The sequence below is a fragment of the Spinacia oleracea genome, chromosome 4 (assembly GCF_020520425.1).
Source record: "Spinacia oleracea cultivar Varoflay chromosome 4, BTI_SOV_V1, whole genome shotgun sequence".
In the NCBI taxonomy this organism is placed as follows: Eukaryota; Viridiplantae; Streptophyta; class Magnoliopsida; order Caryophyllales; family Amaranthaceae; genus Spinacia; species Spinacia oleracea.
In genome coordinates, this window is record NC_079490.1 from 38302 (window position 1) to 48981 (window position 10680).

The following is a 10680-nucleotide window of genomic DNA, read 5'->3' on the forward strand; positions in this document are numbered from 1 at the left end:
TAGGAAAAATTGAAACTCTAATTCTCGAATTTCTGAATGAACGGCCTAATAGTGGGTGAAAAAGTAGGCAACTTTTAAAAAAGAATCCGGTCAAAATCATTCCCGAGCACCAAGTTATGGGGTCATAATTCAGGGCTTTCGTTTCTGGGCACCGATTTAAGGGAAAATTGAAACTCTAATTCTCGAATTTCTGAATGCACGGACTAATAGTGGGTGAAAAAATAGGCAACTTTTAAAAAAGAATCCGCTCAAAATCATTCCCGAGCACCTAGTTATGGGGTCATAATTAAGGGCTTTCGTTTCAGGGCACCAATTTTAGGGAAAATTGAAACTCTAATTCTCGAATTTCTGAATGCACGGCCTAATAGTGGGTGAAAAAATAGGCAACGTTTAAAAAAGAATCCGGTCAAAATCATTCCCGAGCACCAAGTTATCGGGTAATAATTCAGGGCTTTCGTTTCAGGACACCCATTTTAGGGAAAATTGAAACTCTAATTCTCGCATTTCTGAATGCATGGCCTAATAGTGGGTGAAAAAATAGGAAAATTTTAAAAAAAAATCCGGTCAAAATCATTCTCGAGCACCAAGTTATGGGGTCATAATTCAGGGCTTTCGTTTCAGGGCAACCATTTTAGAGAAAATTGAAACTCTAATTCTCGAATTTATGAATGCACGGCCTAATTGTGGGTAATAAAATTGGCAACTTTTAAAAAAGAATCCGGTCAAAATCATTCCCGAGCACCAAGTTATGGGGTCATAATTCAGGGCTTTCGTTTCAGGGCACCCATTTTAGGAAAAATTGAAACTCTAATTCTCGAATATCTGAATGCACGGCCTAATAGAGGGTGAAAAAATAGACAGCTTTTAAAAAAGAATCAGGTCAAAATCATTCCCGAGCACCAAGTTATGGGGTCATAATTCAGGGCTTTCGTTTCAGGGCACCCATTTTAGGGAAAATTGAAACTCTAATTCTCGAATTTCTGAATGCACGGCCTAATAGTGGGTGAAAAAATAGGCAACTTTAAAAAAAGAATCCGGTCAAAATCTTTCCCGAGCACCAAGTTATCGGGTCATAATTCAGGGCTTTCGTTTCAGGACACCCATTTTAGGGAAAATTGAAACTCTAATTCTCGCATTTCTGAATGCACGGCCTAATAGTGGGTGAAAAAATAGGCAAATTTTAAAAAAGAATCCGGTCAAAATCATTCTCGAGCACCAAGTTATGGGGTCATAATTCAGGGCTTTCGTTTCAGGGCACCCATTTTAGAGAAAATTGAAACTCTAATTCTCGAATTTATGAATGCACGGCCTAATTGTGGGTGAAAAAATAGGCAACTTTTAAAAAAAAATCCGGTCAAAATCATTCCCGAGCACCAAGTTATGGGGTCATAATTCAGGGCTTTCGTTTCAGGGCACCCATTTTAGGAAAAATTGAAACTCTAATTCTCGAATTTCTGAATGCACGGCCTACTAGTGGGTGAAAAAATAGGCCGCTTTTAAAAAATAATCCGGTCAAAATCATTCCCGAGCACCAAGTTATGGGGTCATAATTCAGGGCTTTCGTTTCAAGGCACCCATTTTAGGAAAAATTGAAACTCTATTTCTCGATTTTCTGAATGCACGGCCTAATAGTGGGTGAAAAAATAGCCAACTTTTAAAAAAGAATCTGGTCAAAATCATTCCCGAGCACCAAGTTATGGGGTCATAATTCAGGGCTTTCGTTTCAGGGCACCCATTTTAGGAAAAATTGAAACTCTAATTCTCGAATTTCTGAATGAACGGCCTAATAGTGGGTGAAAAAGCAGGCAACTTTTAAAAAAGAATCCGGTCAAAATCATTCCCGAGCACCAAGTTATGGGGTCATAATTCAGGGCTTTCGTTTCTGGGCACCGATTTAAGGGAAAATTGAAACTCTAATTCTCGAATTTCTGATTGCACGGACTAATAGTGGGTGAAAAAATAGGCAACTTTTAAAAAAGAATCCGGTCAAAATCATTCCCGAGCACCTAGTTATGGGGTCATAATTAAGGGCTTTCGTTTCAGGGCACCAATTTTAGGGAAAATTGAAACTCTAATTCTCGAATTTCTGAATGCACGGCCTAATAGTGGGTGAAAAAATAGGCAACGTTTAAAAAAGAATCCGGTCAAAATCATTCCCGAGCACCAAGTTATCGGGTAATAATTCAGGGCTTTCGTTTCAGGACACCCATTTTAGGGAAAATTGAAACTCTAATTCTCGCATTTCTGAATGCATGGCCTAATAGTGGGTGAAAAAATAGGCAAATTTTAAAAAAGAATCCGGTCAAAATCATTCTCGAGCACCAAGTTATGGGGTCATAATTCAGGGCTTTCGTTTCAGGGCACCCATTTTAGAGAAAATTGAAACTCTAATTCTCGAATTTATGAATGCACGGCCTAATTGTGGGTAATAAAATTGGCAACTTTTAAAAAAGAATCCGGTCAAAATCATTCCCGAGCACCAAGTTATGGGGTCATAATTCAGGGCTTTCGTTTCAGGGCACCCATTTTAGGAAAAATGGAAACTCTAATTCTCGAATTTCTGAATTCACGGCCTAATAGAGGGTGAAAAAATAGGCAGCTTTTAAAAAAGAATCCGGTCAAAATCATTCCCGAGCACCAAGTTATGGGGTCATAATTCAGGGCTTTCGTTTCAGGGCACCCATTTTAGGGAAAATTGAAACTCTAATTCTCGAATTTCTGAATGCACGGCCTAATAGTGGGTGAAAAAATAGGCAACTTTAAAAAAAGAATCCGGTCAAAATCTTTCCCGAGCACCAAGTTATCGGGTCATAATTCAGGGCTTTCGTTTCAGGACACCCATTTTAGGGAAAATTGAAACTCTAATTCTCGCATTTCTGAATGCACGGCCTAATAGTGGGTGAAAAAATAGGCAAATTTTAAAAAAGAATCCGGTCAAAATCATTCTCGAGCACCAAGTTATGGGGTCATAATTCAGGGCTTTCGTTTCAGGGCACCCATTTTAGAGAAAATTGAAACTCTAATTCTCGAATTTATGAATGCACGGCCTAATTGTGGGTGAAAAAATAGGCAACTTTTAAAAAAAAATCCGGTCAAAATCATTCCCGAGCACCAAGTTATGGGGTCATAATTCAGGGCTTTCGTTTCAGGGCACCCATTTTAGGAAAAATTGAAACTCTAATTCTCGAATTTCTGAATGCACGGCCTACTAGTGGGTGAAAAAATAGGCCGCTTTTGTAACACCCCGACAATTCTCTCTTTTCTAAAATAATCTTTTAATATAAAACGTAGAGAATTATCAAGGCATTATCGCCCGTGTGAAAACGTAACGGCTTATTCAGAATTTTGCAGCGGAAAACATAAAACTAACTTTAGGTTTATAAATAATCGATTACAGATTTAGTCCAAAACCCATTTAACTGAAATAAGGAAATACGAATAGTACGACAAATTTCAAATTTAAGTTAACAAACCAAATCACTTAATAAAGCAAATCTAACTACAAGCTCTCTAATCCCGATCCCCAATGATGCATCATCTTCAAACCTGCAGATGGACAATGCTTATTGATCCTTAGAGACTGCTCACCAAGATTGGGTCATCACAGGATCAATAAGGCATAGCCATGATCAACATGCACAAGCAAAAGCACGTAATCAGCAAAGCTGAGTACTACATACCAAATCAATAATAATCCTAACATGATTCTATTAAACGAACAATCCTAACATGGTACTAAATAAAACATAAGCAAGGATAATCAAGATATATTGACTTGAAGACTATATTTGACTGAACTAGACTTTTGTATCATTAACATTATTTAAATTGAAATAGTCAATGGACTGAGTTGTCTACTAGAAACTTCTTCTTCTTCACTAAGGAAGACGAGGTACGGGCGCGACTCCGTAAACCCCAATGACCTGCGATATCGAGGGACTTTTGAATAAAAATAGAACCGGTGATCAATCCGGCCCCAGAAAAAGCCATAGGCTACCCATGACCCCAACTCCTGATTGTCCGTCACTTTAGACGTGCACAGTCTAAAGCTATTGCTACTCATTTTCACTTTACATGACTTAACTTTTAATACTTGGTTATGACTCATCAAACATAAATATTATATTCAACAAGTAAACACAACTTCTTTTATCTTTGAATTAAACCAGTGATCACAGAGACGTCACACAAGACTTATTCCAATTAATTCAACCTTTCCTTTGATACTGATAAACCCCTCTATATGGGTATAAGGTTTCAACTTACTAAACAAGGTCCTCGGCCCTTATAAAGTAGTGAAAAGCTAAAAGGGAACAATGAACAATCGATCTGAATCAACATATATAATAATTTAATGTTCCCAACCAGCATGTTCGCATCAATCATCCATACCAACATGCTATAATTCTCATAACGAAATATATATGCTTAACATGTCCATCCAACAATATTAAACATGCGCTTTCAACATAATCTAGTTCATCAACAATTTCAACATAACCAAGTTCCTTAATCATTTCAACATAACGAAGTTCATGAATCATTTCAACATGGTTTCCACAAATCACACACATTCCAAGCACACAGGTATGTACGTACCTTGTGTAAACAAACTGATAGGCCACTTTAACGAATTCAAAAGTCGCCCACAAAGAATTCTCCGCCTAAAATAATCAAGAAACGTACCCAAATCAATTCCTAATAATTTACAGCAACACTAACGTATTCTAAATACATCCTAAACCTATTTAGAACATTCCCCAATATCGAAACTTAATTAAATAATCTCCAAGCATAATAACTATTAAACTAATGATCCCAAAACGTTCTAAACTCCAATAAAACATCCCTTTTAAAATTTCCAGCAATATAGAATAATTTCAAACGTCCACAAAACATAATCAACGTTCTTAAAATCGTAAAAATAATAGCTTTAATAATATATAGTCATTCTATTATGATTTAATCATTAAAAACCTTAAAAATTCACACTTTAATAATTAAAAACTCTTATTTCAATTCAATTGTGTAATCTGAAAATTAAATTATTAATTAAGCATAGTATATAATCTGAAAATCTAACTTAATCATAAAAGCTTATAATTTATATTCAAGAAACATGAATTAAATTATTAAAACTCCATTAAAACCCTAACTTAACGTAATTAACAAATCTGAAAATAATTAAATTAGTTTCAACAACATATAATCTGAAATTTCATAACTTAATCATAAAAATCATAAATTTAATTCAAGAAACATAAATTAATTTAATAAACAAAATTAAAATAATTAGCTACTTAGGGTTTAAGAAATAACCAAAAAGAGAAGAGAGAGAGAGCTGGCCGGCGGCAGGGGCGGCGGCAGCGAGGGAGTTGAGCGGCGGAGGGAGCTGGGCGGTCGCGGAGCTAGGCGACGCAGCAGGTGGCTGCAGGTGGTCGCGGAGGTTGGGCGACGCTTGCTGATGGTGGCGGTTGTAGGTAGACACGTCGTGGTGGCGAGCAGGCCGACGGTAAGGATCGCGACAAGAACTCGCGACGGCTGTGCTGGTGGCGAGCTTGGTGGTCTCGTTGGTTGTTGTAGGTGGTGGTGAGAGGAGCACTCAAAGGAGGAGGGAGAAATCCACGCGAATTGAAAGAGGAAGAGAGGAAGGAAGGGCGCCGGCTGGTTGGCGGCGGCGGTGCAGCAAGGGTCGACGGCGGTGCTGGTACAGCAGCCACCAAGGAGAGGAGAATTACGAACGTGAAGGAGGAGGTTTTGGGGTTTTTTTTTTTTACGTGAAGCTTGAAGTAGCAGGGGTTTGAGGTTTGCTTTTCCACGTGAAGTTGGATTAGAAAAGGGAGTAGTTTGGGTTTTTGTTATTTGGGCTTCATCCAAATGGGCTAGAATTAGGATTGAAGTTGCTTGAATCCAGAATGGTTAGGATTGCTTTTTAAATTCAAACGAACGTGTTTTCGTAAAACGAATTCTTTTCAATGTAAAGTTCTAAAACTATTTTGATTTCATAAAACGTTAAAAAAAATATTTAAAATGTAATTAACTAAAATAAATATACGTTAATTATATATTTATTATTAAAATTCAAAAATTTTATTTAAATATAAATAATATACGTTAAAATATATTAATAAAATTTATAACTTTACGGGGGATTACAGCTTTTAAAAAAGAATCCGGTCAAAATCATTCCCGATCACCAAGTTATGGGGTCATAATTCAGGGCTTTCGTTTCAAGGCACCCATTTTAGGAAAAATTGAAACTCTATTTCTCGATTTTCTGAATGCACGGCCTAATAGTGGGTGAAAAAATAGCCAACTTTTAAAAAAGAATCTGGTCAAAATCATTCCCGAGCATCAATTTATGGGGTCATAATTAAGGGCTTTCGTTTTAGGGCACCCATTTTAGGAAAAATTGAAACTCTATTTCTCGAATTTCAGAATGCACGGCCTAATAGTGGGTGAAAAAATAGGCAACTTTTAAAAAAGAATCCGGTCAAAATCATTCCCGAGCACCAAGTTATGGGGTCATAATTCAGGGCTTTCGTTTCAGGGCACCCATTTTAGGGAAAATTGAAACTCTAATTCTCGAATTTATGAATGCACGGCCTAATAGTGGGTAATAAAATTGGAAACTTTTAAAAAAGAATCCGGTCAAAATCATTCCCGAGCACCAAGTTATGGGGTCATAATTCAGGGCTTTCGTTTCAGGGCACCCATTTTAGGAAAAATGGAAACTCAAATTCTCGAATTTCTGAATGCACGGCCTAATAGAGGGTGAAAAAATAGGCAACTTTTAAAAAAGAATCCGGTCAAAATCATTCCCGAGCACCAAGTTATGGGGTCATAATTCAGGGCTTTCGTTTCAGGGCACCCATTTTAGGGAAAATTGAAACTCTAATTCTCGAATTTCTGAATGCACGGCCTAATAGTGGGTGAAAAAATAGGCAACTTTTAAAAAATAATCCGGTCAAAATCATTCCCGAGCACCAAGTTATGAGATCATAATTCAGGGCTTTCGTTTCTTGGCACCCATTTTAGGGAAAATTGAAACTCTAATTCTCGAATTTCTGAATGCACGGACTAATAGTGGGTGAAAAAATAGGCAACTTTTAACAAAGAATCCGGTCAAAAAATCCGGTGAATGTACGGCCTAATAGTGGGTAAAAAAGTACGGGGGCTACTGTTTGAATCACGACTCATTAGAAATCAACTCCTATAAAAAAAAAAGGAGAAACGAAATTATTATCCATGTTTACTAAATTTCCTGCAACTATTTAAGATTCTAAAACTCCTAGTTTAATTAGAAATCATTCATTAATCATTAATTTAATAGTCTCAAATAGTCAACTCAAGCCCTAACATAAAAAACATTGACTTTTTAGTTTAAAACCATTACAAACCAACTTTTTAAAGCTTATAAACAATTTGAAAATTTAAGTTGATTCCCATAATTTAAATTGTCATTAAATTATGTGAATCAATCGCTTAATTAATTGAAATCAAAACCCTAATAATAGTTTATCATAAAAACATGTTTTGACTTCAAAAATCAACACTTTATGAACTTATTAAATCTGAAAATAATAATTTCAATCATCAAAACCAATCTCTTTAATTAAAATACAACACTAACCCAATATGGTGTTCATAACCGTTCTAATCAATTTAAATAACCCTAATATTTAAAATAATCACAACAATTAAAAAAAATTTAAAAATGAAAATTAATGTTTTTGAAAATATAATTTGATTATCCCAATTCAACAACACACACACACACACACACACACAACAATTAATTGTGTTGTGTGTGTGTGCGTCGAACAAACAACGCAACAACAACGACAACACACGCACGCACCGCAGCAGGCAGCGCGCACGAGCACGCAACAAAAGGGCGAGAGGCGAGGGCGCTGCGCGCGCGACACTGCAGCAAGCGAGCACGAGGCTCTGCGCTGCGGGGCGGGACTAAGGGGTACGCGACACAACACAGCAGCAAGGGCGCTGCGCGCGCGACACTGCAGCAAGCGAGCACGAGGCTCTGCGCTGCGGGGCGGGACTAAGGGGTACGCGACACAACACAGCAGCAAGGGCACTGCGCTGCGGGACTGCGGGACGAGGCAACGACGCGTGAGGCTGGGCGAGCACACACGACACGACAGCGTGCCTTCCGCAGCAAGCAAAGGGATCGGACGAGATGAGAGGAGAGGGTGCCGCGAGGAGAGAGAAAGAAAAGAGAGAGAGGGAGTGCTGAAATTTCTGTGAGGGTTTAATGAGAGGGTCTATTTATAGTTTTTCTCTCCCATGTGGGCTAGGTTATGGTAGTTTGAGTTGGGCTTATTTTCGGGCTCAATTCGTTAAACTCCTTGCAAGCTTTGTTGGGTTTGATCATGGAAAATCAACTAGGCTTTAATTAAATTAAATTCATTTTTGAAATACGACCCAACAAATCCCTATTAAATAAATTCATTAAATTTATTTAATAAAAATACGGTTTTCGAAATAATTAATATTTAAATTAATTATAAATAAAAAGCATTTAATTCTCATTAAATGAATTAATTTATAAAAATACTTTATAAATACGACGAAATGCTTTATAAATATAATAAAATATATTTATAATTATAGAAAAATACGAGGTATTACAAAACTAGATTAGGGAATGGGTCAAACAACAACAAATCAAGGAATGGACATAAAAGAGCTAAAAACGAGGAAAATTCACAAGAACTACATGAATAGGCGTTGAATTCACAAATAGCTCCAACTATCTCCCGACGTGCGACAAAAATTTCTCTAAGCATCAAGGATGAACTATCGTTCGTAACTATCGTACCCGAGGTAAATCAAAATCTCAATTCAACCACATAATCAAGTTCAGGTCGTTAATTCCTTTCCAACTCAACTAGACTAATCCAAGCAATCATGGAACACTTAATTGATCAAGTTACCCATGCCTAAACATGCAAAAATTTAATCATGTAATAATTTAATCATGAAAATCCCTAAAATCCAATCACAAATTGCCAAACCAATCAATGTTGGGTTTTCACCCAAACCCTGACCAATAAACTACTCCATAATCATAAAAATATGAAATTCACTACTACAAATCCCGCCTTTTATCGACGCTTTCTAGACCATTTTGTGATGCAAAAAAGCTTCGAGAAAGTAACCCATAGAAAGCGTCGAGAAAATTAGAGTCGAGAAAATTCTGGATGCTTTTAGGCGTCGCGAAACAAGATGCTTTTTGGCGACCACTTTCTTTGGTCAGCGTCGACAGGCTCGACGCTTCTAAGCGTCCAGAGTTTTGATATGTTGTGTCGACCAAATTTGTTCCCGCATTTCCCAACATTACCTATTTAAAGTCCGCGACGCCTACATGCGTCCAGAAATTTATGTTCGCGACACCTAAATGCGTCCAGAAAATTGTGTTGGTGAGAATTTTAACTCTAAATGAGCACGATAACAGGACTCCAAAAAACGTCCAGATTTATTTGTATAAGCCAAAATTTATGTTTGTTATATATATATGTATCGCATATAATATACATAATAAAACATTATTCACCACAATTATAAATTTAAAATTAAAGTGCAACATAAGATCGATCAATGAAACCTAAATTGTGAATAATTGATCTTCAATTAACAATAAAGTTAACTTACAAAAACATAAGTATAAAATTAAGTAATACAAAAACCTATTAATCTAAAATTTCATCTTGAAAACAAAGGCCAATCGAAGCCTATAAGTTCAAGAGTATGAGCTTCATAGTAGAAGGAGCTACGCATCATCCCTTGATTCCTTTCTTCCACCACCACAATCTTCAAATGCATCACGGACCTCAAAAACAATCAAAGAACAGTAAGAATTCGAATCACATCACGGCCAAAACATCCAACAATTTCTTCTCAAGTAGTAAGATATCCTCATTCCATAGTGGGTCAACAACAGAACATCAAAGAAAACCACCCAAAATATTCACATCTTACAAAGTAATGGTACAATTATGAAAACCTTAATACTTTTACAACAAAATTTGAATAAAAATCAATCGACATTGATAATACAAATACGACTATCCATATTCAACTCTAACCACGTAGGTCCACTGTAGACCCGCGTTGGTCTATAGGTATGTAGAACAACGTTGGTCTACAAGTTTGTAGAACCACGTTGGTCTACAAGTTTGTAGAACCACGTTGGTCTACTGTAGACCAGCATTGGTCTACAGGTTTGTAGAACAACGTTGTTCTACAAGTTAGTAGAACCCTGTTGGTCTACAGTAGACCCGCATTGGTCTACAGTAGATCCGCATTGGTTTACAGAAGACTACCGATGGAAATTTGAAAGTTATGCACCGTACTGTAGGCTGGATTGATATTATTCTCTTCTTCCTTGCCTATTCTATTTCCATTCCGTATTTAAATGAGGATGATTTTAATTAAAAGAGTTATTATTTTCATATTTGATTATTTATTAAAGCTTGGATTTTTAATGTCTAACCGTAATTTTTATGGTTAATTAAGATTAGGAATTTGTTTAAGCTTATTTATGTTGGGGTATTGAATTTTGTTGCAAAAGCGTTAGTAAGACTTTTTAGTTTGTCTACTTTCAGGAATGGAAATTTTTCCATCAAAGTTCTCTAATCTAGGACACCTAGAGAAATTGGA

At 36.6% G+C, this 10680-nt stretch overlaps 1 long non-coding RNA gene across 1 annotated transcript; it reads right to left on the bottom strand.

Annotated features, from left to right (window-relative positions):
• Positions 1 to 3398: 3398 nt before the first annotated feature.
• On the bottom strand, positions 3399 to 4737 carry LOC130459945 (uncharacterized). Its single transcript, XR_008919700.1, has 2 exons — positions 4600 to 4737; positions 3399 to 3580 (listed from the first exon to the last, which is right to left on the bottom strand). It is a non-coding gene; the product is annotated as an uncharacterized lncRNA (long non-coding RNA).
• Between the last annotated feature and the right edge of the window lie 5943 nt (positions 4738 to 10680).